The sequence below is a fragment of the Entelurus aequoreus genome, linkage group LG18 (genome assembly GCF_033978785.1).
Source record: "Entelurus aequoreus isolate RoL-2023_Sb linkage group LG18, RoL_Eaeq_v1.1, whole genome shotgun sequence".
Lineage (NCBI taxonomy): Eukaryota > Metazoa > Chordata > Actinopteri > Syngnathiformes > Syngnathidae > Entelurus > Entelurus aequoreus.
In genome coordinates, this window is record NC_084748.1 from 24,996,870 (window position 1) to 25,024,592 (window position 27,723).

Sequence of the window (27,723 nt, forward strand, 5' to 3'; positions counted from 1 at the left end):
TTATTATTTTTTAACCAAAACTAAAACAACAATGGACAATAAAGCAGAGCTGCAGAACATCCTGCTGTGTTTCTTTAAAGAACTGATTGAGCACAGCGTGTGTGTGCGCGCGTGTGTGTGTGTGTGTGTGTGTGTGTGTGTGTGTGTGTGTGTGTGTGTGTGTGTGTGTGTGTGTGTGTGTGTGTGTGTGTGTGTGTGTGTGTGCGTGCGTGCGTGCTACTCGAAGGCTGCTGTGCTCCTGTTAAAAAACCTTTTCCCTTTCAGAACTGTTTTTCAAAACCAGACAATAGGGATGTCTCGATACACCTTTTTCCACTTCTGATTCAAAACCAATATTGGAGCCTCGAGTATTTGGCAATGCCGATATTGAATTTGTGAGTTGAGTTGAGTTTGAGTTTATTTGGAACAAGCATGCATACAACATGATACATCACAATTTCCATTTTCTCTATCCGACATGTTCGAAAAGGAGTAGGAAGAAGCAGAGCTTATTTAATCCTACCCCTTTTCCTTGACATAGCAGTTGCTAAAACTTGTGTTCACTTACTGTTCTCAATTTATTCACAATATACTCCATAAGTAATAACAATAAAAATAGATGAATAAATAATACTTGGTGAAGTAAGTTATATTTCATATGGTGAGATGAGTAAGATTATCTAGAAAATGAATGGATGGATGAGATAAATTCAGAATGTTTATCATGGTTCTTCTCCTTTGTACTTTGTAAACACTTTAAGTTTGAAGAGTTTCTTGAAGTGGATCATATTAGTACATTGTTTGATTTATTTGCTTAATCCATTCCATAATTTAATTCCACATACTGATATACTGAAGGTCTTAAGTGTTGTACGTGCATACAAATGTTTTAAATTACATTTTTCTCTAACATTATATTTCTCCTCTTTTGTTGAGAAGAGTTGTTGTATATTATTTGGTAGCAAATTATAGTTTGCTTTGTGTATAATTTTAGCTGTTGGCAAATTCATCATGTCGTGGAATTTCAGTATCTTTGATTCAATAAATAAAGGGTTTATATGTTCTCTATATCCAACGTTATGTATTATTCTAACTGATCTTTTTTGTAACACCGTTAATTAATGACGTGCACTTTTGTATGAGGGGCCGTTAGGGACATTATTCAGAATTACCTCTTACATACACTACTGAAATGCTCTCACATAAACAACTGAAATCTTTTTCTTTTATACACACTACTGAAACACTCTTATAAACACTACTGAAATGCTCTTACATACACTACTGAAATGCTCTCACATAAACAACTGAAATCTTTTTCTCTCACACACCCTACTGAAACACTCTTATAAACACTACTGAAATGCTCTTACATATACTACTGAAACACTCGTATAAACACTACTGAAACACTCTTATAAACACTACTGAAATACTCTTACATACACTACTGAAACACTCTTATAAACACTACTGAAACACTCTTACAAACACTACTGAAATACTCTTACATACACTACTGAAACACTCTTACATACACTACTGAAACACTTACATACACTACTGAAACACTCTTATAAACACTACTGAAATACTCTTACATACACTACTGAAACACTCTTATAAACACTACTGAAACACTCTTATAAACACTACTGAAACACTCTTATAAACACTACTGGAACACTCTTACATACACTACTGGAACACTCTTATAAACACTACTGAAATGTTTTTGTCTCACGCACACTCACACACACACACCTGGAATTATTTTTCACTAGTATGTATAAACGGATTTCACCTGTGTGTGTGTGTGCTTTTTACACGTGTGTGTAAGGGACAACAATTTCAGTAGTATGTGTGCAAAGATTTCAGTTATGTGTATGAGCGCATCTTACCATTGTGTATACGAGCATTTTACCACTATGTGTAAGAGCATCTTACTAGTGTGTGTGAGCGATGTTGCATTCCGGTTCCGGTATAATCCCCGCCCCTTTTCAGACAAGTTTATTTTTATTTTTTTTAAAGCCAAGTTGTGGACAAAATGTCTGCCGACAAGCAGCTTAACCGAGGCGGGAGCTCCACTTCATAATTTGAGGGCTTCAGCGGAGAATATAAGAACACTTTCAATGCAACAAGGGTCGGGCTGCTGCCATGGGTCTCCCCCGCAGGACGCGGCACCTGAAATGTAAGACAACATGGCATTGTAGTGAGCTACAATGGTAACATGTCGAAATGTGAGTCACGTCGTGTTACGTCAGTAGCCAATCATATACTAATGATAATGGATTGCATTTATTTAGCGCTTATCATCGACTAGATAAGGGGTCCCCAAACTACGGCCCGCGGGCCGGTTACGGCCCTCCAAAGTCCAACATCCGGCCCGCTGGGAAAAACATTTTTTTTGTATTATTATTTTCAATCTGTCTTTTTTAATCTAATCCATTTTTTGGTGTTCCCTAGCCGCTCAGGCAAATCATATTGTCTACAAATGCATTTCCCTGTATGACTTATATTGTCTTAGCTGTTTTCATGTGATCTGATTGCTACATTCTTATTTCAGAGTCACCACACAGCTGCATGACCATTTCAACAAGGACAGAATAAACAACCTTTGGATTCATGGAACTTCTTTGCACACAAATATATTAATTGGAATATTCAATAAATTTCACATCGAAACATTGTGAATATTATTTTCAACAGTGTGTTGAAAACAACCTTTTTTGGCTCAGAAAGGTTCCTTATGTCTCATTATTCATATCCTTTCAATACTTGTCGGTGTGTAATTCCAGACATAGATGTAAACATTAATGAGACAACAATGAACATTTTTCAACAAGTGAACCCACTTGAAAATGATGGCAACTATGGAATAGACATTTTCACTTCAATTATGCACTTTATTCAGTGGACAACATGGGACTAATAAGGTTTGTTAAAATGTTTTCTTCACTTGTGCAGTGTATTCTGCAAATTAACATTTTGTTTAAACATTTTGTAAAAAATAAATAAATAAGGAACCTGTTATACAGACCTGTATGAAGTTGCCCACTTTATTATTGCAAATATCAGAATAACACCGCAATACGTTTGTGCTGTGAACATTTATGTTTCTACGGTTGATGTTTTTAAGTTATTTTATGTTCTGACTAGTAATGTCATCCAGCCCCCACCACCACACACACTTTGTCAAAATCTCCCCAAACTTGTCCCAAACGCTTGTGATACACAATTTTTTTGTCTTATGATTATTGTATTTAGGTTAGGGGCTAGGTGTAAATATTAACACATTAACTTAAACTATAATTTTAGACAAACAATATATATTGTCTGACTACAAGAAGCATTGAAAAGTATATGAATAATAAGGCATAGGGAACCTTTTTTGAGAAAAAAAAAAAATATATATTTAATGTTTATGAGAAATGTATTGAATATTCCAATTAATATATTTGTGTGCAGAGAAGTTCCATGAATCCAGAGGTTGTTTATTACGTCCTTGTTGAAATGGTCATGCAGCTGTGTGGTGACTCTGAAATAAGAATGTAACAATCAGATCACATGAAAACAGTTAAGACAATATAAGTCATACAGGGAAATGCATTTGTAGACAATATGATTTGCCTGAGCGGCTAGGGAACACCAAAAAATGGATTAGATTAGAAAAGACGGATTGAAAAAAATAATACAACATTTTTTTTTTTCCAGCGGGCCGGATGTTGGACTTTGGAGGGCCGTGACCGGCCCGCGGGCCGTAGTTTGGGGACCCCTTATCTAGACGATGATAAGCACTAAATAAATGCAATCCATTATCATTAGTATATGATTGGCTACTGACGTAACACGACGTGACTCACATTTCGACATGTTACCATTGTAGCTCACTACAATGCCATGTTGTCTTACATTTCGTGTGATTCAACAAATCATTTAGAAATAAATAATGTCTAATTACCTTTTCCTCCTTTTGCCCCGATGTCCATGAACTGAAACGTTGCATGTGTGCGGTGCAAACTCGCAATGGAACGAGTGCTCCAGGCTGCGGCTGTCGGGAGGAGAAAGGCACCGCTGTGTGGCCGCTCAGGTGCCGCGTCCTGCGGGGGAGACCCATGGCGGCAGTCCGACCCTTGTTGCATTGAAAGTGTTCTTATATTCTCCGCTGAAGCCCTCAAATTATGAAGTGGAGCTCCCGCCTCGGTTAAGCTACTTGTCGGCAGACAATTTGTCCACAACTTGGCTTTAAAAAAAATAAAAATAAACTTGTCTGAAAAGGGGCGGGGATTATACCGGAACCGGAATGCAACATCGCTCACACACACTAGTAAGATGCTCTTACACATAGTGGTAAAATGCTCGTATACACAATGGTAACATGCACTCATACACATAACTGAAATCTTTGCACACATACTACTGAAATTGTTGTCCCTTACACACATGTGTAAAAAGCACACACACACACAGGTGAAATCTGTTTATACATACTAGTGAAACATAATTACAGGTGTGTTTGTGTGTGTGCGTGAGACAAAAACATTTCAGTAGTGTATGTAAGAATGTTTCAGTAGTGTTTATAAGAGTGTTTCAGTAGTGTATGTAAGAATGTTTCAGTAGTGTTTATAAGAGTGTTTCAGTAGTGTATGTAAGAGTATTTCAGTAGTGTTCATAAGAGTGTTTCAGTAGTGTATGTAAGAGTGTTTCAGTAGTGTATGTAAGAGTATTTCAGTAGTGTTTATAAGAGTGTTTCAGTAGTGTATGTAAGAGTGTCTCAGTAGTGTATGTAAGAGTATTTCAGTAGTGTTTATAAGAGTGTTTCAGTAGTGTTTATAAGAGTGTTTCAGTAGTGTATGTAAGAGTATTTCAGTAGTGTTTATAAGAGTGTTTCAGTAGTGTTTATAAGAGTGTTTCAGTAGTATATGTAAGAGCATTTCAGTAGTGTTTATAAGAGTGTTTCAGTAGGGTGTGTGAGAGAAAAAGATTTCAGTTGTTTATGTGAGAGCATTTCAGTAGTGTATGTAAGAGCATTTCAGTAGTGTTTATAAGAGTGTTTCAGTAGTGTGTATAAAAGAAAAAGATTTCAGTTGTTTATGTGAGAGCATTTCAGTAATGTATGAGAGGTATAAGAGGTAATTTTGAATAATGTCCCTAACGGCCCCTCATACTTTTTTAGTTGTTTCAAAAATAGTCTGTTTTTGTCAAACCATCTTTTTAATTTGTTCATTTCTTCTGTTATTTGTATTAGCTTCTGCATGTTCTCTCCTGAACAAAACACTGTTGTATCATCCGCAAATAATACTAACTTTAAAGGCCTACTGAAACCCACTACTACCGACCACGCAGTTTGATAGTTTATATATCAATGATGAAATCTTAACGTTGCCACACATGCCAATACGGCCGGGTTAACTTATAAAGTGCAATTTAAAATATCCCGGGAAATATCCGGCTGAAAACTTCTCGGTATGATGACGTTTGCGCGTGACGTCACGGAGTTTGCGAAAGTATTGGGACACCATTGTGTCCCAATACAAACAGCTCTGTTTTCATCGCAAAAGTCCACAGTATTCTGGACATCTGTGTTGGTGAATCTTTTGCAATTTGTTTAATGGACAATGAAGACAGCAAAGTAGAAAGCTGTAGGTGGGATCGGTGTATTAGCGGCTGGCTGCAGCAACACAACCAGAAGGACTTTGAGTTGGATAGCAGACGCGCTACCGTGAGTATGCAGCTTTATTCCAAACATTTGATCGCTTGCCCGTCCGTGTGTGCCGCTATGTGCATGTCACGTACGTAACTTTGGGGAAATATATGTGCTGTATGAACTTTGCGGAAGTGAACGGTACTTTGGGCTGTGGGATTGAGTGTGTTGTGCGGGTGTTTGATTTGTATTGGTGGGTTATATGGACGGGAGGGGGTAGGTGTTTGTTATGTGCGATTAATTTGTGGCATATTAAATCTAAGCCTGGTTGTGTTGTGGCTAATAGAGTATATATATATGTCTTGTGTTTATTTACTGTTTTAGTCATTCCCAGCTGAATATCAGGTCCCACCCGCCTCTCACAGCATCTTCCCTATCTGAATCGCTTCAACTGCCCTCTCGTCCTTCACTCTCACTTTCCTCATCCACAAATATTTCATCCTCGCTCAAATTAATGGGGTAATCGTCGCTTTCTCGGTCCGAATCGCTCACGCTGCTGGCGTCCATGATTGAAAACAATGTGCAGATGTGAGGAGCTCCACAACCTGTGACGTCACGCTACTTCTGGTACAGGCAAGACTTTTTTATCAGCAACCAAAAGTTGCAAACTTTATCGTCGATGTTCTCTACTAAATCCTTTCAACAAAAATATGGCAATATCGCGAAATGATCAAGTATGACACATAGAATTGATCAGTTATCCCCGTTTAAATAAGAAATCTCATTTCAGTAGGCCTTTAAATCTTTTGTAACTTTACATATGTCATTTATAGAGAGATTGAACAATTTTGGTCCTAGTATTGATCCCTGAATCAATACTAAATATATCCACAGGATATATTTAGCGTTGTAGGCGTGTGTTCGCCTAGCTTCACATATTGTTTCATTGACTGCATACATTATCATCATGACTCATACATACGTTTTATTATTTTGTAGTGTAAAATGTTCGAAATGGTTCGATTAAGTGAATTTATTCAAACGGAGAATTATTGTAAGTATGAAAACCATATTTATTATTAACCATCTGGAGTGGACTTATTTACATACCTCTCTTTAAATTGAAGTGGTAAATTGTTTTTAGGCGACACCGAGTGGCCACAATTCATGAAGTTAAGCTTATGTCATAATACGTTGAATGATGCGGACACGTTTGTTACTGGATACTTTCTGATACACTTCAGCTTTGGAGACTTTGCATGTGTAAGTAATATGCAACTCTAATTATTTGATGCTTGTTTATATTGACATATTTTAGATTGCGATATTGTTCAAAGAATGACACTTCTAGCTTGTGCGCTATTGTGGGCTTAGCTGTTGTGTAGTTGCAAGCTCAGCATAGCCTGTAACTTACCATGTTTCCTTTTTGTAAATGACTAGACTAAAATACAAGAAAAGACCAACCCTGTGTGCTTATTAGAGGACATGTAGATGTTAATTGGATGTCCAGCTTTGCACAAGTAAACACGCTGAAGATTTTGGAGATTTTAGATGCAGGTTTATGTAATTCGATGCTCTTTTTTATATTTTTTTGCTGACTATGTGATCATGACACCACCACACGCAACTTACAGTATATGTTAGATATTCAACCTTGAGCACTCAATTTTGAATACTTTACCAGTTGGAGCTGCGGGGGTGGCAAAAAAAAATAACAAAAAAGGCTTGAAATTGACAACTCCTGGTCGCTCAGGGAAGAATCCCAGTGGAACATAAATGAAATATGATCCAACTGTAGAACGCTATGAGGAACTGGGGGCTGTTGAGGTATCAACTGGTGAGATTTGCAATGTGGCGTGAGAAATGTCGTCACGTTGCTGCCTTGCCAATACTACTAAGTTGTGCAAACAATGAGCGCTCACGCCGTGCTTCTCTGCATACATTGAATGGATATTAAATAATACATTGTGTTTTTCATCGTTATTTCAGTGACTATGTTTGGCGAGTGTTTGGAGAAGGTTCAGACCTCAGGGGAATGTATGGAGGGTAAGGATGAAACAGCCAGGGAACAATGGATGTCTATAGGGATGTTTCTGTACATGATATGATTTGTTCAAGAGTATGCTCATGTTTGTTGTGTTTCAGTTGAATAATTATTTATGATTAGAAATATGAAGAAAGTGCTGTTTCGATTGTGAATAGGAAGAAGATACGCACCCTAAGCCTTCAAAACAATTTTTAGTGACGTCAGCTCATATTCATATTCAGATCAGGGATAAACAAATCAAGGAAAATGACACAGCTGTTGACAGTAGGGTGCAGTGCACCTCGCCACTCTGCGTAAACTCAGCTGCAAAGCCGATTAGCCGACTATACGGATCGCATCGGCAACTTGTAGGCGTCTGGAACGGCAAGAAAACTCGTAAAAGCGCAGATGGTGCTGACACACCTTCACGGAACAACAAACTGCTGTATAAAGATGATGTTTTAGTCACTTCTGTGTAAACAGCTGTGTTAAGACAACTACTTCAGGAAGGATCCAACTTCTCGCGACCCCGAGAGGGACAAGCAGTAGAAAATGGATGGATGAAATTAATTATTTATTGTTCCATCCATCCATCCGTCAATCTTCTTCCGCTTATCAGAGGTGGGGTAGCGGGGGCATCAGCCTAAGCAAAGAAGCCCAGACTTCCTTCTCCCCAGCCACTTTGCCAGCTCCTCTCAGGGGATCCCGAGGTGTTCTCAGGCCAGCTGGGAGACTTAGTCCCCCCCAACGTGCCATGGATCTTCCCCGTGGCCTCTGACCAGTTGGATGTGCCCTAAATACCTCACCAGGGAGGCGTCTGAGAGGCATCCTGACCAGATGCCTGAACCACCTCATCTGGCTCCTCTTGATGTGGAGGAGCAGCGGCTTTACTTTGAGCTCCTCCCGGATGTCAGAGCTTCTCACCCTATCTCTAAGGGAGAGCCCCGCCACCCGGCGGAGGAAACTTATTTCGGCCACTTGTACCCGTGATCTTGTCCTTTCGGTCATAACCCAAAGCTCACGATCATAGGTGAGGATGGGAACGTAGATCGACTGGTAAATTGAGAGCTTTGCCTTCCAGCTCTGCTCCTTCTTCACCACAACGGATCAATACAGCGTCCGCATTACTGAAGACACCGTGCCGATCCACCTGTCGATCTCACAATCCACTCTTCCCTCACTCGTGAACAAGACTCAGAGGTACTTGAACTCCTTCACTTCGCTCCACTGAGAGGGACAAGCGGTAGAAAATGGATCCATCCATCCATCCGCCCATCTTCTTCCGCGTATCCCAGGTGGGGTAGCGGGACATCAGCATAAGCAAAGAAGCCCAGACTTCCCTCTCCCTAGCCACTTTGTCCAGCTCCTCCCGGGGGATCCCGAGGCGTTCCCAGACCAGCTGGGAGACAAAGTCTTCCCAAAGTGTCCTGGGTCTTCCCCGTGGCCTCTTACCGGTCGGGCGTGCCCTAAACACCTCCCTAGGGAGGCGTTCGGGTGGCAACCTGACCAGATGCCCAAACCACCTCATCTGGCTCCTCTCGATGTGGAGGAGCAGCGGCTTTAATTTGAGCTCCTCCCGGATGACAGAGCTTACTCTATCTCTAAGGGAGAGCCCTGCCACCCGGCGGAGGAAACAAATTTTGGCCGCTTGTACCCGTGATCTTGTCCTTTCGGTCATAACCCAAAGCTCATGATCATAGGTGAGGATGGGAACGTAGATTGACTGGTAAATTGAGAGCTTTGCCATCCGGCTCAGCTCCTTCTTCACCACAACGGATCGATACAGCGTCCGCATTACTGAAGAAGCTGCACCGAAGCGCCTTTCGATCTCACGATCCACTCTTCCCTCACTCGTGAACAAGACTCTGAGGTACATGAACTCCTCCACTTCGCTCCACTGAGAGGGACAAGCGGTAGAAAATGGATCCATCCATCCATCCGCCCATCTTCTTCTGTGTATCCCAGGTGGGATAGCGGGGGCAGCAGCCTGAGCAAAGAAGCCCAGACGTCCCTCTCCCCAGCCACTTCGTCCAGCTCCTCCTGGGGGATCCCGAGGCGTTCCCACCCAGCCGGGAGACGTAGTCTTCCCAACGTGTCCTGGGTCTTCCCCGTGGCCTCCTACCGGTCGGGCGTACCCTAAACACCTCCCTAGGGAGGCGTTCGGGTGGCATCCTGACCAGATGCCCAAACCACCTCATCTGGCTCCTCTCGTTGTGGAGGAGCAGCGGCTTTACTTTGAGCTCCTCCCGGATGACAGATCTTCTCACCCTATCTCTAAGGGAGAGCCCCGCCACCCGGCGGAGGAAACTAATTTTGGCCGCTTGTACCCGTGATCTTGTCCTTTCGGTCATAACCCACAGCTAATGACCATAGGTGAGGATGGGAACGTAGATCGACCGGTAAGTTGAGAGCTTTTCCTTCCGGCTCAGCTCCTTCTTCACCACAACGGATCCATACAGCGTCCGCATTACTGAAGACGCCGCACCGATCCGCCTGTCAATCTCACGATCCACTCTTCCCTCACTCGTGAACAAGACTCCGAGGTACTTGAACTCCTCCACTTTCACAGAGAGGGACAAGCGGTAGAAAATGATCCATTCATCCATCCGCCCATCTTCTTCCGCTTATCCGAGGTGGGGTAGCGGGGGCATCAGCCTAAGCAAAGAAGCCCAGACTTCCTTCTCCCCAGCCACTTCGTCCATCTCCTCTCAGGGGATCTCTACGTGTTCCCAGGCCAGTTTGGAGATATAGTCTCCCCAACGTGTTCTGGGTCTTCCTGTGGCCTCCGACCGGTTGGATGTGCCCTATACACCTCACCTGGGAAGCGTCTGGGAGGCATCCTGACCAGATGCCTAAACCACCTCATCTGGCTCCTCTTGATGTGGAGGGGCAGCGGCTTTACTCTGAGTTCCTCCCGAATGACAGAGCTTCTCACTCTATCTCCTACTACTTCCTTTAAAAAAAGGGAATTATTAAAGAAATTAGTTAAATACAAATATGGTGTTACTTATTTTAAACCTTTAAATCAGTTGTACATCCTTGAGAGATGTTTCATGTGATCAGAGTGTGTGCTTGTGTGCCTTTTAAAAGGCGATTCCTGTTTAAAAGTGTCGTGATGTCAGCGAGGGTTCAGGGAGTGTAGCATTAGCTGTGTTAGCTTAGCATTGGCAGTCTGCGGCAGCGCCTGTAGAATTCAGCGTTCATTGCATGTAGTTAGTATTTGTTAATACAATGATTAAACATGCTTCGATGACTGTAGCTTTCCTTGACCTCAAAGAAGGGTATTATAAGATTACATCACCTTATCACGTCATTATTATATCATTCACTATTCCCTCGTGGTAGTAGTTCTGTGTGTGTGTGCATGCGTGCACTGGTTTAAATAGTCCTCTAGAGCTCATTAACAGCATGTGAGAATAACTAACACCCGCAGGTGAGGAGGAAAGCGTTTAGAAACAGGGTAAAGCTACTGTAAATGAATACAAACAAAACAAAAACAAAAATAAGAGCGCAAAACAGGAAGTGACCCCAAGAACACCAGAAAGACACCCAAAAACTAAACAAAGAACAACCTGATGTAACAGGTCGCAACAGAACACCGCTGTCAATTCCCAGGTCCAAGTAATTGGTACTGTATCAGTTCAAAAGTGGACAATACCCATCTCCAACAACACCCACTTGCAAACATACAAAATGGTGCATTCCTCCTGGAAGCAGCAAATCCAGCATGCAACACTCGACTGTTCATTCAACACAGGTTTCATGACGCCATTTGTTACTGAATACTTTCTAATACGGTACTGCCTTGGAGACTTAATTAATATGCAACTTTTATTATTTGATACTTGTTTAAATTGACAAGTGTGCTGTTTTAGACTGCAATATTGTTAAATTAAGGACTTTTTAATTGTGTGCTATTGTAGGCTTAGCTTTTGTGTAGCTGCTAGCTCCTAGTGGCCTATATAGACAACTTGACTAAAATACAAGAAGATACAAACCTTGTGTGCTTATTGGAGGACATTTAGATGTTAACTGGCAGCACTAATTTGGACAAGTATCAAAGAGTTTAGCTTTCGGCCTAATCCGATATCATTCTTGGCTGCTAACGGATCGAGACACCTCTAGTAGTACACTGTAAAAAAAACATAACAGCAGCAACAGCTTTATTATTGTCCATTCTTAACATGTACAACACACATAAGAACTGAAATTACATTTTCGGCACAATCCCACTAAGAGCAGACATACGTTACAGGGGGACAAGACCAAACCGCCAACGGATCAGCCACTTACAGCGCTCCTTAAAAAGGTGGGAAAAAAGTGACATTGGGAAAGGGGGAAGAGTAAAAAAAATATCAGTCTAAGGCTGGACCTTCAGGAGCGGTCCAGACTGAGTCAGAGGATAAAACCTCACATGGCATGGCACACATAAACATGGTACATGTAATCACAACAACTCGCAACAGAGGAGGGGGGAGTTGGGACCCTGGAGGTCGTCTGCCGCTATAAAGCGCTACTCAGCCCCCACAACCCCCACAACCCCTGAGGAATTAAGCAGTGGTGAATGCGTTGATTTGGGGAGAGACGTGTGCCTGCATGGATGCCCAATTAACTTGGGTGAGATGTTGAAATGTCTTTGTGGACTGGGGCCGATCTCAAAAGTTCGACACCAGGTGCTTTTTGAAAAAAAAGGAAGATCAGAAGCGTCCATCTTTGAGGAGTCCTCGGGGGAGTTCTTCAGAACAGCCTGTTCCTGATAGCATCAAGACCATTCGAGGGAGTCAAATCGTAGATTAAGATGTTGTTTTTCTTCGAGCAGTCAAAACAATTACATTCCTGCTTTGTGTCCGTGCTGGCTCTCTCAATTCCAATTTAATTATTCTTTCTCTGCAAACTTCTCCAAGATGATATCCATTTTGCGATTCAAATCAGAAATCGCTCCAGTCTGTGTTCCAACAGCCCGACCCAATCCTTCCATTGCGTTGAACCGCCTTTGGGCCCCTTGAGTGGCTGCCATCGTCTTCCGAATTTGACGATACAGCAGAGCAATGCCCAGCCCAATCAGCAGGTGCCCTGCGATCACGGTTCCAAATAGGTAGATGTCTTCCACGTCCTCGATGGAAAGGACTGAGAGGCACATGAGTCTCCAATTATCCCAGGAATCTCTCACGTACCCCGCAGCAATGGTTCCATCAGGGCAGCCAGGCTCCCCCGAACCTCTTTTCCTTGTCGGAAAGACTGTGTCAATTGCGTCGAGAGTCCAGCTGATCATATTCATTTTGATGTTTTAGATTTGAGGACAGCGCAAAAAAAGAGGCTTCAAAAAAGTTCAGACAAAGACAAGGACACAGAAAGCAAGCAGGGAAGGAGGGAACGGAGAAAAATGTGACCGCCCTCACCAAGAGGCAAGACAGAAAAAGACTTACCCAGATGTAGGGTTAAATAGCTAATAATAGCTCATAATGAAACTGCCGGACATAATATATGTGGAAGTCGCTTCCTCGCAGTTCCACTGAAGAAATGGCACAAGAGCCAAGCGTGCAGTTTTTAACAAAGCTTTTAATACGCAAATTGTTTCAACAAAGTTAATCTCCCCCGGAACGTGACTTTTCAGTCACGTCCGTATCATCTCTCCCTCTCTGCTCCCGGCCGCTTACTGTTAAAGACAACAGATGATTAGACAACTCGTACCACCTGGGAAATCTAATCACCTGCCAGCTGTGTCTCGCCATCAGCACTGCCACGCCCCCGTCTGATGGTGCTCTGTCTTCAGCACCATGGATAGAGGCGGTGGCCTTTGCTCCTGCAGGCGCGCTGGCCGCACTCTCCCTTCACAATGTATTTCAAAAGTTTTGGGATATTATTAATTCCTAAACTTGTGCATTTTGACAAAATGATCGCTAAAATGCTGCAAATAGAACTTTTGCAGTCCCAACGTAAGAATATTATTTCAATTGTGGATGTTATTCACCTCCGCTTGCACGCTCCCTTTCTCATTTCACGGCACAACGCTTTTAGCACATTTACATTTCTTCAGTTGATTAATTCAGCAAAGTGACAGTGATGGAAACAGAAAAAAGTGTTCAAAGTGATTGCACTCCACAAATTAATGTTTTGCTTTGGAGTGCCTAAATCGCCTCCTTACACCTTACCTGCATGGGCTCAGGTGCGTAGAGGACAACTTTCCCCCAGTTTGCCGGCTCATCTGACAAACAATTGATTGGCTAATTGAACCCGGGAACTCTTTCATGTTTTGACACGTGTTCCTGGATAGACGACGATGGCGTGTTTGAAGCAGTAACCTTGTCAGCTTCCAAAGGATTAGTGCTTGATTTCAGAGCTCAAACATGAGGGAATGCAGCATGAAGGGAGTGGCTTGAAGACAGTGAATGACATTTCAGAGAGTGTGATTTGCAAACAGGAAGACTGTTTGATGTTTGGATATCTAGCAGCAACAGAAAACCTGTCATAAAACTTAAGAGTTTCTTCTCAATTGAGTTTTGGACATCAACAAAACTACTTAAACTTGGATTTCATACACTGTTTTTTCATTCTGGGAGTGTCCCAATACAACTATGATCACTTCCGATACGATATTCATATTGCAGCTTTGAGTATTAGTCAATACGATATCAAACCGATATAATATCAGCACAAATCATCCGTTATCTATTGTCCATAGTCCTTATCCTCATTAGGGCCACAAGTAAACTGGAGCCTATCCCAGCTGACTTTGGGAGAGAGGCGGGTACACCCTAGACTGGTCAACAACCATTCACACTCACATACTTTTGGACAATTTAGAGCAGTGTTTTTCAACCACTGTTGAATATCTAATTTCACATATTTGGGTTAAAAATATTTTTTGCAAACCAGTAATTATAGTCTGCAAATGATGTGTTGTTGTTGAGTGTCGGTGCTGTCTAGAGCTCGGCAGAGTAACCGTGTAATACTCTTCCATATCAGTAGGTGGCAACAGGTAGCTAATTGCTTTGTAGATGTCGGAAACAGCGGGAGGCAGTGTGCAGGTAAAAAGGTGTCTAATGCTTAAACCAAAAATAAACAAAAGGTGAGTGCACCTAAGAAAAGGCATCGAAGCTTAGGGAAGGCTATGCAGAACAAAACTAAAACTGAACTGGCTACAAAGTAAACAAAAACAGAATGCTGGACGACAGCAAATACTTACTGTGGAGCAGAGACGGCGTCCACAATGTACATCCGAACATGACATGACAATCAACAATGTCCCCACAAAGAAGGATAAAAACAACTGAAATGTTATTGATTGCTAAAACCAAGCAGATGCGGGAAATACCGCTCAAAGGAAGACATGAAACTGCTACAGAAAAATACCAAAAAAAGAGAAAAAGCCATCAAAATATTGTATTTTTTCTTGCAAGACAAGAACTAAAACACCACTACACAATGATGGCAAGCTTTAATGCCATAGACTCTAAACCTCTAGTGGAAACGGTGACAGCTCTAAAGTCATCCACCTGCTGCCTTGATGTTTTACCTACCAACTTCTTTAAGAATGTTTTTGACTGCCTATCAACAGATATCTTGCAAATAGTTAATAATTCTATTCAATCGGGCAATTTCCTGAAGGCTTTCAAAACTGCAGTCATTAAACCTCTTCTAAAAAAGCGGAGCCTAGATGCCTCTGTTATCAACAACTACAGACCAATTTCAAATCTACCATTCATAGGTAAAATAATTGAGAAAGTTGTCCTCCAACAACTAAATCACTTCTTGGCTTCTACTGGCTGCCACAACAACTTCCAGTCAGGATTTTGACCTCTTCATAGCACAGAGACGGCCCTCTCAAAGTTATAAATGATATCCGTCTGAACACAGACTCTGGCAAAACTTCAGTATTAATGCTATTGGACCTCAGTGCTGCATTTGACATTGTCGACCACTCAATACTTTTGGACAGGTTGGAAAACTGGGTGGGGATTCCAGGCACAGTTTTAAGCTGGTTCAAGTCATATCTACAAGATAGGAAGTATTTTGTTTCCATTGGTGACTTTGTATCAGAACCAACCAACGTAACGTGTGGAGTCCCCCAAGGTTCAATCTTGGGGCCGACTTTATTTAACATCTATATGCTCCCACTAGGACAAATCATGCAAAATAATAACATTGACCATCATTGCTATGCCGATGACACCCAAATCTATGTAGCGCTATCACCAAATGATTATCGCCCCATAGATCTTCTGTGCCAGTGCATTGAGCAAGTCAAACACTGGATGTGCCAAAATTTCCTACAACTAAATGAAGATAAAACTGAGATAATTGTATTTGGTGCTAAAAAAGACCAAAACACCTTCAATCACTGTCCCTGAAAACCTCAAATAAAGCCAGCAATATTGGGGTTATTTTAGATTCTGATTTACATTTCGACAGTCACATCAAAACAGTAACAAAATCGGCCTACTATCACCTCAAAAATGTAACAAGACTTAGAGGGCTCATGTCAGCTCAAGACTTAGAAAAACATGTACATGCCTTTATTACCAGTAGGCCAGACTATTGTAATGATCCCCTTGCAGGTCTTCCCAAAAAAACTGTTAGGCAGCTACAGCTTGTTCAGAACGCTGCTGCTAGAGTTCTAACAAAGACCAACAAATGTGAGCACATTACAACAATTCTTAAATCCTTACATTGGCTCCCTGTACATCAGAGAATTGATTTCAAAATCCTCCTGCTCACATATAAATCACTACATGGTCTAGGGCCCAAGTATATCACTGATATGCTCCCACTATATAAGCCCTCTAGATCACTAAGATCTTCTGAGACCAATATGTTAGCGGTTCCCAGAGTAAACTCAAATCAAGGGAGAGCATCATTCAGTCACTATGCAACAAATAGCTGGAATAAACTTCCTGAAGATGTCAGACTTTCCCCAACTCTGACTACTTTTAAAACTAGACTGAAAACTTTTATGTTCACCTTAGCTTTCAGCTAAATCTTTTAATCTTTAAACTTTTAACGTCCGCACTGTTTTTCTTTTTATTGTCTGCATTTTCTTTAATTTTGCTTTTATTTTCTTTCATTTCACTTTGTTGTCTGTGAAGAACTTTGAGTCTGCCTTGTGTATGAAAAGCGCTATACAAATAAAGTTGCCTTGCCTTGCCTTGCCTTACACACAGGGAAACAGCAAAACACTCAATAAGTCACGGCGTGATGTGACAGGTCGTGACAGTACACCTACTTTGAGACAAGAGCTATATTGATGCATGGTTGGTTATGCTTTAAAGTCATATCCAGAATTGCGACAACAACTTTTTACTGTCAACTGAGTTTCGTTTTTTAATGACTTCTGCTGGTGGTGTGCCTCCGGATTTTTTCAACGCAAAAAATGTGCCTTGGCTCAAAAAAAGGTTGAAAAACACTGACTTAGAGTGTCCAATTAACCTAACATGCATATTAGTGCTGAAGAAAATCAACTGATGTATTATGATTCTTATTTAAGAGTCCTTTGAGTCATTTGAAGGGGCGATGGACCAATTTAGGGTACTTTGGGACCTTCAGTTGTGTTGGACCTTTCCTGAGTCCATGGACCTTTTGGACAGGCCACTTCTGGTCAAATGGTAAGTATGGAAAACACTTACCTATTTATTATTAACTGTCTGGAGTGGACTTATGTTGTCTTTAAGCTGAAGGGAAGAGGTAATTTTTTTGCGATAATTCATAAAGTTAAACTCATGATGCAATACATTGAATAATGTGGACACTTTTGTTTCTGGATATTTTCTAATACGCTACTGCTTTGGAGACTCTGCATGTGTAAGTATAGCAGGCACAAGACATTAAAACAAATGTACAAAACCCAAAACCAGTGAAGTTGGCAAGTTGTGTAATTTTTAAATAAAAAAATAATACAATGATTTGCAAATCCTTTTCAACTTATATTCAATTGAATAGACTGCAAAGACAAGATATTTAATGTTCAAACTGAGAATTTTATATTTTTTTTGCAAATAATCCTTAACTTAGAATTTAATGGCAGCAACACATTGCAAAAAAGTTTTCACAGGGGCATTTTTACCTCTGTACATGGTCGTTCCTTTTAACAACACTAAGTAAATGTTTGGGAACTGAGGAGACCAATTTTTGAAGCTTTTCTGGTGGAATTCATTCCCATTCTTGCTTGATGTACAGCTTAAGTTGTTCAACAGTCCGGGGTCTCCGTTGTCGTATTTTACACTCCATAATGCGCCACACATTTTCAATGGGAGACAGGTCTGGACTACAGGCAGGCCAGTCTAGTACCCGCACTCTTTTACTACGAATTCATGCTGTTGTAACACGTGCAGAATGTGGCTTGGCATTGTCTTGCTGAAATAAGCAGACAAAAAAAGACGTTGCTTGGATGGCAACATATGTTGCTCCAAAACCCTGTATGTACCTTTCAGCATTAATGGCGCCTTCACAGATGTGTAAGTTACCCATGCCTTGGGAACTAATACACCCCCATACCATCACAGATGCTGGCTTTTGAATTTTGGTTATTTTCCTCTTTAGTCCGCAGGACACAACGTCCACAGTTTCAAAACACAATTTGAAATGTGGACAGAACACTTTTCCGCTTTGCATCAGTCCATTTTAGATGGTGTTTCTGGGTGTTGTTGATAAATGGCTTTCACTTTGCATAGTAGAGTTTTAACTTGCACTTACAGATGTAGCAACGGACTGTAGTTACTGACAGTGATTTTCTGAAGTGTTCCTGAGCCCATGTGGTGATATCCTTTACACACTGATGTCGCTTTTTGATGCAGTACTGCCTGAGGGATCGAAGGTCACAGGCATTCAATGTTGATGGGGAAATCCCTAAATTCCTTGCAATAGCTCATTGAGAAATGTTGTACTTAAACTGTTGGACAATTTGCTCATGCATTTGTTCACAAAGTGGTGACCCTTGTCCAATCCCTGTTTGTGAATGACTTAGCATTTAATGGAAGCTGCTTTTATACCAAATCATGGCACCCACCTCTTCCCAATTAGCCTGTTCACCTGTGGGATGTTCCAAATAAGTGTTTGATGAGCATTCCTCAACTTTATCAGTCTTTTTTGCCACTTGTGCCAGCTTTTTTGAAACATGTTGCAGGCATCAAATTCCAAATGGGCTAATATTTGAAAAAAATAACAAAGTTTACCAGTTCAAGCAATAAATAACTTGTCTTTTCAGTCTATTCAATTGAATATAGGTTGAAAAGGATTTGCAAATCATTAGTTTCTGTTTTTATATACGATTTACACAACGTGCCAACTTCACTGGTTTTGGGATTCGTACATAATATGTTATTCGTCCCTATAGCTAATTTACAACAATCTACCAATGTCAAGGACACGTCTGTCCCAGATTGGAAGACATTGTCTGCAAGTAAATACAAATGAAGGAACTAAAACTAGGCACAAAGGTTAGTACTGCATATATAACTATCATTGTAAAAGCAGTAACAACAAAACGAAACAAGGAACAACAACAACTCTTAAAGCCTTAAATAGCCTAACTAATGACTTCACCAACACATCTCCTGTTTTAATGTATCCAGATGTTATTTTGTTTCATTTTGATCTTTGGGAGAGGAAGCAGAACAAAGAAGAAAACAAGGTCCTGAGATGTTCCCCCGTGAGAGTGCTGATGTGTGCCTCCTTGGTGTCTCCAGGGATGTCTTCTATCGCACACTTCAGGGAGTCACCCGTCCCCAAAGACGCCATGTACCAGCTCCATGTGATAACTAGGGCATCTGGGAGGAAACTTTACAGCATCATTAAAGGAGTGTTTGCATCTCCCGCTCTCACTTTGTGCATGTGTGCGTTTGCATGTTGCACCCAAACCACACATTGGCAGGGACGTTGAATGACATGGAACCGACTGCCTGCCTAAACTATTTCAATAAAACGTGTGATTTACTTGAAATACAAATAATTTAATTTAAATATGAGTCCAGCCAAATTAGTAAAGGTTTAAAAGATAGTTTTTTTTCTCAAGAACTTAATTATATCCATTTTTTTATTTGATTTAAGTGTAGGGGAAGCACGGTTGAACAGGGCTTAGTGCATGTGCCTTACAATATGAAGGTCCTGGGTTTGATTCCCGGGCTCTGGGTCTTTCTGTGTGGAGTTTGCATGTTCTCCCCGTGACTGTGTGGGTTCCCTCCGGGTACTCCGGCTTCCTCCCACCTCCAAAGACATGCACCTGGGGATAGGTTGATTGGCAACACTAACACTAAATGGTCCCTAGTGTGTGAATGTGAGTGTGAATGTTGTCTGTCTATCTGTGTTGGCCCTGTGATGCTGTGGCGCCCACCGCCCGGATGCAGCTGAGATAGGCTCCAGCACTCCCTGCCACCCCAAAGGGGACAAGCGGTGGAAAATGGATGGATTTAAGTGTAGTTTGTGCACACCTGGAACTACTCAACCAAAAGTGGATTTGACTAAAGTATCACTGATAGTCACACACACACTAGGTGTGGGGTAATTACCTTCTGCATTTGACCCATCCCCTTGTTCCACCCCCTGGGAGGTGAGGGGAGCAGTGGGCAGCAGCGGTGGCTGCGCTCGGGAATCATTTTGGTGATTTAACCCCCAATTCCAACCCTTGGTGCTGAGTGCCAAGCAGGGAGGTAATGGGTCCCATTTGTATAGTCTTTGGTATGACTCGGCCGGGATTTGAACTCACGACCTACCGATCTCAGGGCGGACACTCTAACCACAAGGCCACTGAGCAATGGTTTACCTAAGTTTACCTTTGTCTCAATAAAATGTCACTTCTATATCACATATCCATAAATCAGAAGTGAAGTTATGTCCTTATTTCCCTCCATCTAACATCCTAAAAAAACCTCCTCTGACCTCTTTACAACAGCGTAAGACTGGGAGTTGAGAGTTAGAGAGCAGCTCAAATTCCCAGAAACCAAGACAATGCTACGGCCAGCTATTGCGGTAATCTCAGAAGCTTCCCAGCAGTTAGTCCTCCAAGATTTAACCATCCCCTGGGAGGACCGTATTGAGGAGGCTCATGAGAGGAAGAGGTCAAAGTATGCCGAACGGGTGGAAGAATGTGGCGACTAAGATGTGAGCCTATTACCGTATTTTTTGCACTATAAGGCGCACCTAAAAACCTCCAATTTTGTCAAAAGCTGACAGTGCGCCTTATAATCCGGTGTGCCTTATATATGGACAAATATTGAGCCACAACAAACTTCATTTTCATAAAGTTTAGGTCTCGCAACTACGGTAAACAGCCGCCATCTTTTTTCCCCCGTAGAAGAAGAAGCGCTTCTTCTACGGTAAGCAGCCGCCCCTGTAGAAGAAGAAGGAGCGTGCGGTGCATGCTGGGATATATGAAGTTTCATTTCCATTTGTGTGTTTATGTAAAGACCCCAAAATGGCTCCTATTAAGTGTGTTGTCTGTCTAATTATAAATAATGCAGACGAGGCGTGTTGGCTGAGTTCTCAACGTTTACTCACAGCGTGCTCATAACCACATTCTAACTGCCGGCATGGCGAATACAACAACGCTCCTCAGGGCTACCGCGCATGCTCGTCACTCCCGTTGCATGCTGGGTAGTGTAGTTGTTATGTTCCCTAGCCTGGCTCATAACATCACATTAAGAGACACGCTTACGCCGTCATTCCGGGTGGATTGACAAAAGAACTCCAGCCGCTAGATATTGGTGTCAGCAGGGCATTCGAAGCTAGACTGCTAACTGCGTGGGAACAGTGGATGACAGAAGGTGAACACACGTTTACCAAGACAGGGAGACGGCGCCGGACGACATACGCCACTATCTGCCAGTGGATCGTAAATGCCTGGGCTGATTCAAACTCAACTGTGGTCCGAGCTTTCAAGAAGGCAGGAATTGTCACTGAACTGCTAAACCGCAGCGACACTGACTCCATTAATGACGACTTCGACGAGACGGAGCCGGCCCTTTTGGATGCCGTATTAGCCCAACTGTTTCATTCGGACACTGAAGAAGAAGAATTCGAGGGATTCGTGGATGAGGTATAACTTCATAAAGTGAGCTTTACATGTTTATTTTGTGTGTTGTGTTGTGTGACATTAACGTTTGAGCAACGTTGAGTTATTGATGTTGTTATTGCTCTGCACTATTTCGAGTGTTACTATATTGTGATAGCGCTAACGTTTGATTGACGTAACACGAGTAAATCAGCTGTTTATTCATTTTGGGAGTGAACAGAGTTGTTAGAATGCTGGTTTGTAATCTATTAATAAAGTTTGACTGACCTATCTGACTGTTTTGTTGACATGGTTGTGCCTTATAATCCAGTGCGCCTTATATATGAACAAAATTTTGAAATATGCCATTCATTGAAGTTGCGCCTTATAATCCGGTGGGCCTTATAGTGCGGAAAATACGGTAAACTGGTTTGTAGGCCAGCCCCTATGTAGGGCCTACAACAGGGGTGGGCAATTAATTTTTACCGGGGGCCGCATGAGCTACCCGAGCACTGCTGGAGGGCCACATCGACAATATTTCAATTAAATTTTGCTCAATATTATTTTTTATATATACCGTAAGATAAATAATAATAATAATAGTAATACTTCAACATAGTGTGTGTAACAGCATTCCATGACTAATATATATAAATTAACATTAATAATAAATGACAGTAAAATAAGCACACGTATGACTGAGGAGTCATAGTGTAACTTTGTGTGGTGTTTGAGTTGTCCGACTTTTTGTGTGGCCTTAAACGCACCAGTGGTTTAGTGCTATGCGTGTTGGTGACAGATGACAAGTTGGTTTTGGCCTGGTTTGTACGGCAGAAAATGACTAGTTTTTCGAGATAGAATTGTTTTACTCATGTTTTTGGTGTGGTTATGTCCGAATATAAACAGTTTTGTTCAATAAAGTGATCGATATAATTCCTGTCCTCGAAGCATCTCGATAGACGTTACAATAATTGAACGGTGTTCAATTGAACGGTGTTGACGAACACCATTAGGGCCGCTTGTTGTCACTGTCACTCAAAGTTGCATTGCAAAATTCCATAGAATAAATATGTTTATTTTGTTTATAATTCAGATGGGATTTGATTTGGTGCGCGGCATATACTTGCTGCGCGCAGCGGACGCTTGAGCAGTGCGCAATTGCGCAGGCACGCACCTTAGGTGAGGGGACGTTGCTTTGCAGTTCATGTGTTGTTGAAAACACGGCATTCCTCATCAACTTTTCTCTTTTTAGCGTCTCGGGTGTAAACCGTGCATCACTTGTCGCTGCATGTGCACCTTCACTCGCAGGTTACACACGGACACACGCCCATAAATAATACTTTTCAAAATAAAAGCAGCACAGTTGTATTGCGCGCAGGACATAGATGTTTTTTCAACTTTATTTTGTAATTGCAGTTGTTCACATTCACTCACAATCACGCATACGTCCACACGGAAGTAATACAAATAACGATTTTCAAAACAAAAGCAGCACCGTTGTATTGCACACTCGACATAGATACTTTTTCAAATTTATTTTGTAATTTATAATTGGCCTCACGCGGGCCGGACAGGGACGCACAAAGGGCCGGATGCGGCCCGCGGGCCGCAGAATGCCCAGGTCTGGCCTACAACATGCTGGACGTCACAAGAGTCTGGAGGCAAAGGGGCATCAAGGAGGCCACTGAGGCAGCAGAAGTCGCTTCAAAGTGGCTGTGGATCTGAAGGAGTGATCTGTTGGTGCGTTAGCGCTGCCTGGTAACCTGGGGGACAAAGACCCAAAACACTCGAGACCCCAGTTAACATCACTGACGATGTGTCGAGGTTGCATCGCAAGATGTATGTCACACATGTATTAACGAGTAATCTAATTACTTGTATGTATGTTACAACGCTGTTACCAATACGTTTGATATACCATGGCATGCCACTTTTGATGCGATCGAGACAGCTTTAGAATCCCAAGAAATTCACATTAGGAAGTAGCTTGTTATGTAGCTCTACTACTACTACGGGGCAGTAATGAACATTCGATAAAGTGACAACAATAATAATCCCACAATAGCCCATTTATGGACAAGGATAAACACAGCCACTGACACACTTTCAATCGCTTTATTAAAGATTAGTAAACACATTCCATATGCGCTCCTGTCAACAATCTCCTTCCAGTCCGCAGACTACCAATGCTGAGCTAAAACAGCCAACGAGAATGCCCTCACTGACGTCACGCTTCACTGGGCACAAGCACCGCATTTTAAAGGCACACACTCACATACTCTTCTCTTACAAAACATCTCTCAACTGCATACACCAAATATGAAAATTTAAAAAAAGGAACTCATTAATTACCCCCGAGTATTTAATTACATCTATTAAAAAAATTATTCAGTTTGTAATTCAATTACTTTTTGGTAAAGTAACAAGCAACTGTAAATGAATACTTTTTTAAAAATCATTTTCCTAACACTGGTTCCAACAAATGTCCAGCACACTAAGAGCATTTGTGAACTATTGAGAGCAATCCATAGTGCAATTTTTTCTTGGTGACTAACATGTAAATGTTGGCTCTTTGTTAGGTTAGCATTGCCAATTAAAATCTGATTTTGATTGCCTTACACTGGATAAAGTTAATGCTGAAAAAAAATAGAAATACATGTAAACTTGGAATTAAATTCATTGACTACATTACCCAGAAGATGAGAACTATCAAATTAAGTAAGTGGAAGTGGGCTGGACATAGCAGTAGGAGAACAGATAATAGATGGACTTCCCTAATGACATCATGGAGACCCATGGATGGGAGCAGAAATAGAGGATGACAAAGAGTGAGATGGCGAGATGAAATAGACAAATATTGGGGAACAGTGCAGTGGCAGGGAGCAGCGAGAGATTGTTCACTATGGCAGAAACATGCTGAGGCTTTCGTCCAGCAGTGGACTGACAACGGCTGATGATGATGATGATGATACCCAGAAGGCTTAGTGCTGTAGACAGGAACAAAAAGTATGTCTGAACTAAGCGAGAGAACAACAATTGTGCTGTTTCATCAATAAAGAGATGCTATTTTGTTACATGTTGGTGATCCTGCTGCGTCTCCACAAGAAATGTAACGGTACAGTGGGAGGCAGGGACGCCGTTAGCTTGCAGCGTGTTTATTGAAATATATAACTATATATGAAGTATGTGATTAATCAAAATGTATACGGTGTGACTATGCGTGGTAAGTATATGAGGAGTGTTACCAGGTGGTGTTGAAGGCATACTTGCCAACCTTGAGACCTCCGAATTCGGGAGATGGGGGCAGGGGGCTTTGAGGTAGGCGGGGTTAAGGGGGTGGGGTCTGGTGGTAGCAAGGGGTGTATATTGTAGCGTCCCAGAAGAGTTAGTGCTGCAAGAGATTCTGGGTATTTGTTCTGTTGTGTTGTGTTACGGTGCGGATGTTCTCCAGAAATGTGTTTGTCATTCTTGTTTGGTGTGGGTTCACAGTGTGGCGCATATTTGTAACAGGGTTAAAGTTGTTTATACGGTCACCCTCAGTGTGACCTGTATGGCTGTTGATCAAGTATGCCTTGCAGTCACTCATGTGTGTGTAAAAAACGCATATATTCTGTGACTGGGTCGGCACGCTGTTTGAATGGAGGAAAAGCGAATGTGACGACAGGTTGTACAGGACGCTAAAGACAGTGTCTTTAAGGCAATATTGTTATCCGGGTGGAAATCAGGAGAATGGTTGCCCCGGGAGATTTTCGGGAGGGGCACTGAAATTCGGGAGTCTCCCGGGAAAATCGGGAGTGTTGGCAAGTATGGTTGAAGGTGCGTGTTGAGATCGGTGCGGAAGTCCAGAAAGGGCAATGCAGGCTCGGAGATCCAGGGACAGGCAGGACGTCAGGGGCTGGAGCGAGGTGTCGTGGTCCAAAGGTAGGCATGGGGTCGAGATCCAGGAAGGCAGCAGAGAGTCCAGAGGGGATCCAGGGAGACGAGACACACATCTCGAAACCAGGGGATGACGACGGGTTGCTGAATGACGACACAAGACAAGACACAGCGACCACGACGGAGGGGAAACACAAAGAGCTAAGGAAGCACATGAGCAAAGAAGCGAGAGACGTGAGAGGCTTACTGTACAAGTACAAGTAGCTACGTTCTGGCACTGGAACACAGGACAAGCTGGCTTATGAAGGCAGGAGACTCATCAGCGTCAGGTGTGTTGATTGCAGAGTGAGACGCGGCTGCAGCAGGAGAGGAACGCACAGCAGAGTGAGAGGCGACGGGTGTATGAACCGTAACAAGAAATAAACAGAGGTTTTGATTAAACAGTTGATGTGTGCTTTTGAGCGCTGCTCAGAGACAAATTAATTTAGAGACAATGACACTGATTGGTCAAAATGCACGGGGAAGATGTGGGTGTTGTGCAAAATTTGCAGGTGTGGTTGAATTTGCGTAAATTGGCCCGATCGCAACATTGAGAAGTTCCTAAAGCAGGGATGGGCACACTTTTTGGGTCAGGGGCCACATTGGCTTTTGAAATTTGACTGACGGACTAGGGGAGCATGTGATGCATTTCAAAGCATATCATATATGTTGTAACTAAGAGTAGACTTCTCAGACATGGGCTATTGGCAGGTGGCCCTCGGGCCGTAGTTTGCCCACCCTTTTCCTAGAGGAACTGATTAGACCGGTGTTAGTATAGTACCGCGATACTAATAAATCATATACACCTAACACCCACTGTAATGATACCAAGTACAGTAGCGTATCCCATACTTGCCAACCTTGAGACCTCCGAATACTTGAATTTCAGTGTTCATTTATTTACACACATACACACACATAACACTCATCTACTCATTGTTGAGTTAAGGGTTGAATTGTCCATCCTTGTTCTATTCTCTGTCACAATTTTTCTAACCATGCTGAACACCCTCTCTGATGATGCATTGCTGTGTGGCAGGCACAAAAGTGCTTTCATCAAATGCACTAGAGTCTGGAATCTTCCATCTCTCCCTAGCATGGCCCAAAACCGGTCAATCTTTGCTTCCTGAGGAAGATCTTCACTGCCAAGCACTTGGTAGTCCACTACTTCTTCCCGGAGGCTATCCAGGTCCAATCGCAGCTGCGGCTTGGAACTTACAAGCGTATTTCTTCATCTTACTCGTCGTCGGCGTCGCCACGGCTGTATCTTCCTCGTTCTTCTGCTTCGTCTCCTTGTTGTGTGCGCAGTTGTGCACTGCACTCTCTAAAAGCCGTAGATGTTATTGTCACATAAGCATGTACAGTAGATGGCAGTATTGTCCTTTTTAAGAGTGTCACAACATTGCTGTTTACGGCAGACGAACTGCTTTACAGTAGACAAAAATGTGACTGCTGTTGTTGTGTGTTGTTACCGCGATGGGAGGACGTTAATGAAACTGCCTAACTATAAACCCACATAAGAAACCAAGAACTCGCCCTCGATCATTCTACAGTTATAACGTGATTGGGCAGGCACGCTGTTTATATTGTGGGAAAGCGGACGTGAAAACAGGCTGTCCTCACTCAGGTCCGCATGGAGCTGGAGGGGGCGTGGCCTCCAGCTCCGCCTGAATTTCGGGAGATTTTCGAGAGAATATTTGTCCCGGGAGGTTTTCGGGAGAGGCGCTGAATTTCGTGAGTCTCCCGGAAAATCCGAGAGGGTTGGCAAGTATGGCGTATCCAGTCGATACTACTATGATTAGGTCGATATTTTTTGGCATCACAACATCTTCTTTTGTGTTTTTATAATGTATATTATGTTTATAAACTCAGGAAATATGTCCCTGGACACATGAGGACTTTGAATGTATGATCCTGTAACGGCTTGGTATCGGATTGATACCCAAATTTGTGGTATCATCCAATACTAATGTAAAGTATCAAACAACAAAATAATAAGTGATTATTACATTTTAACAGAAGTGTAGATAGAACATGTTAAAAGAGAAAGTAAGCAGATATTAACAGTAAATGAACAAGTAAATAAATAAATACATGGGTTATACTTGTATAGCGCTTTTCTACCTTCAAGGTACTCAAAGCGCTTTGACAGTATTTCCACATTCACCCATTCACACA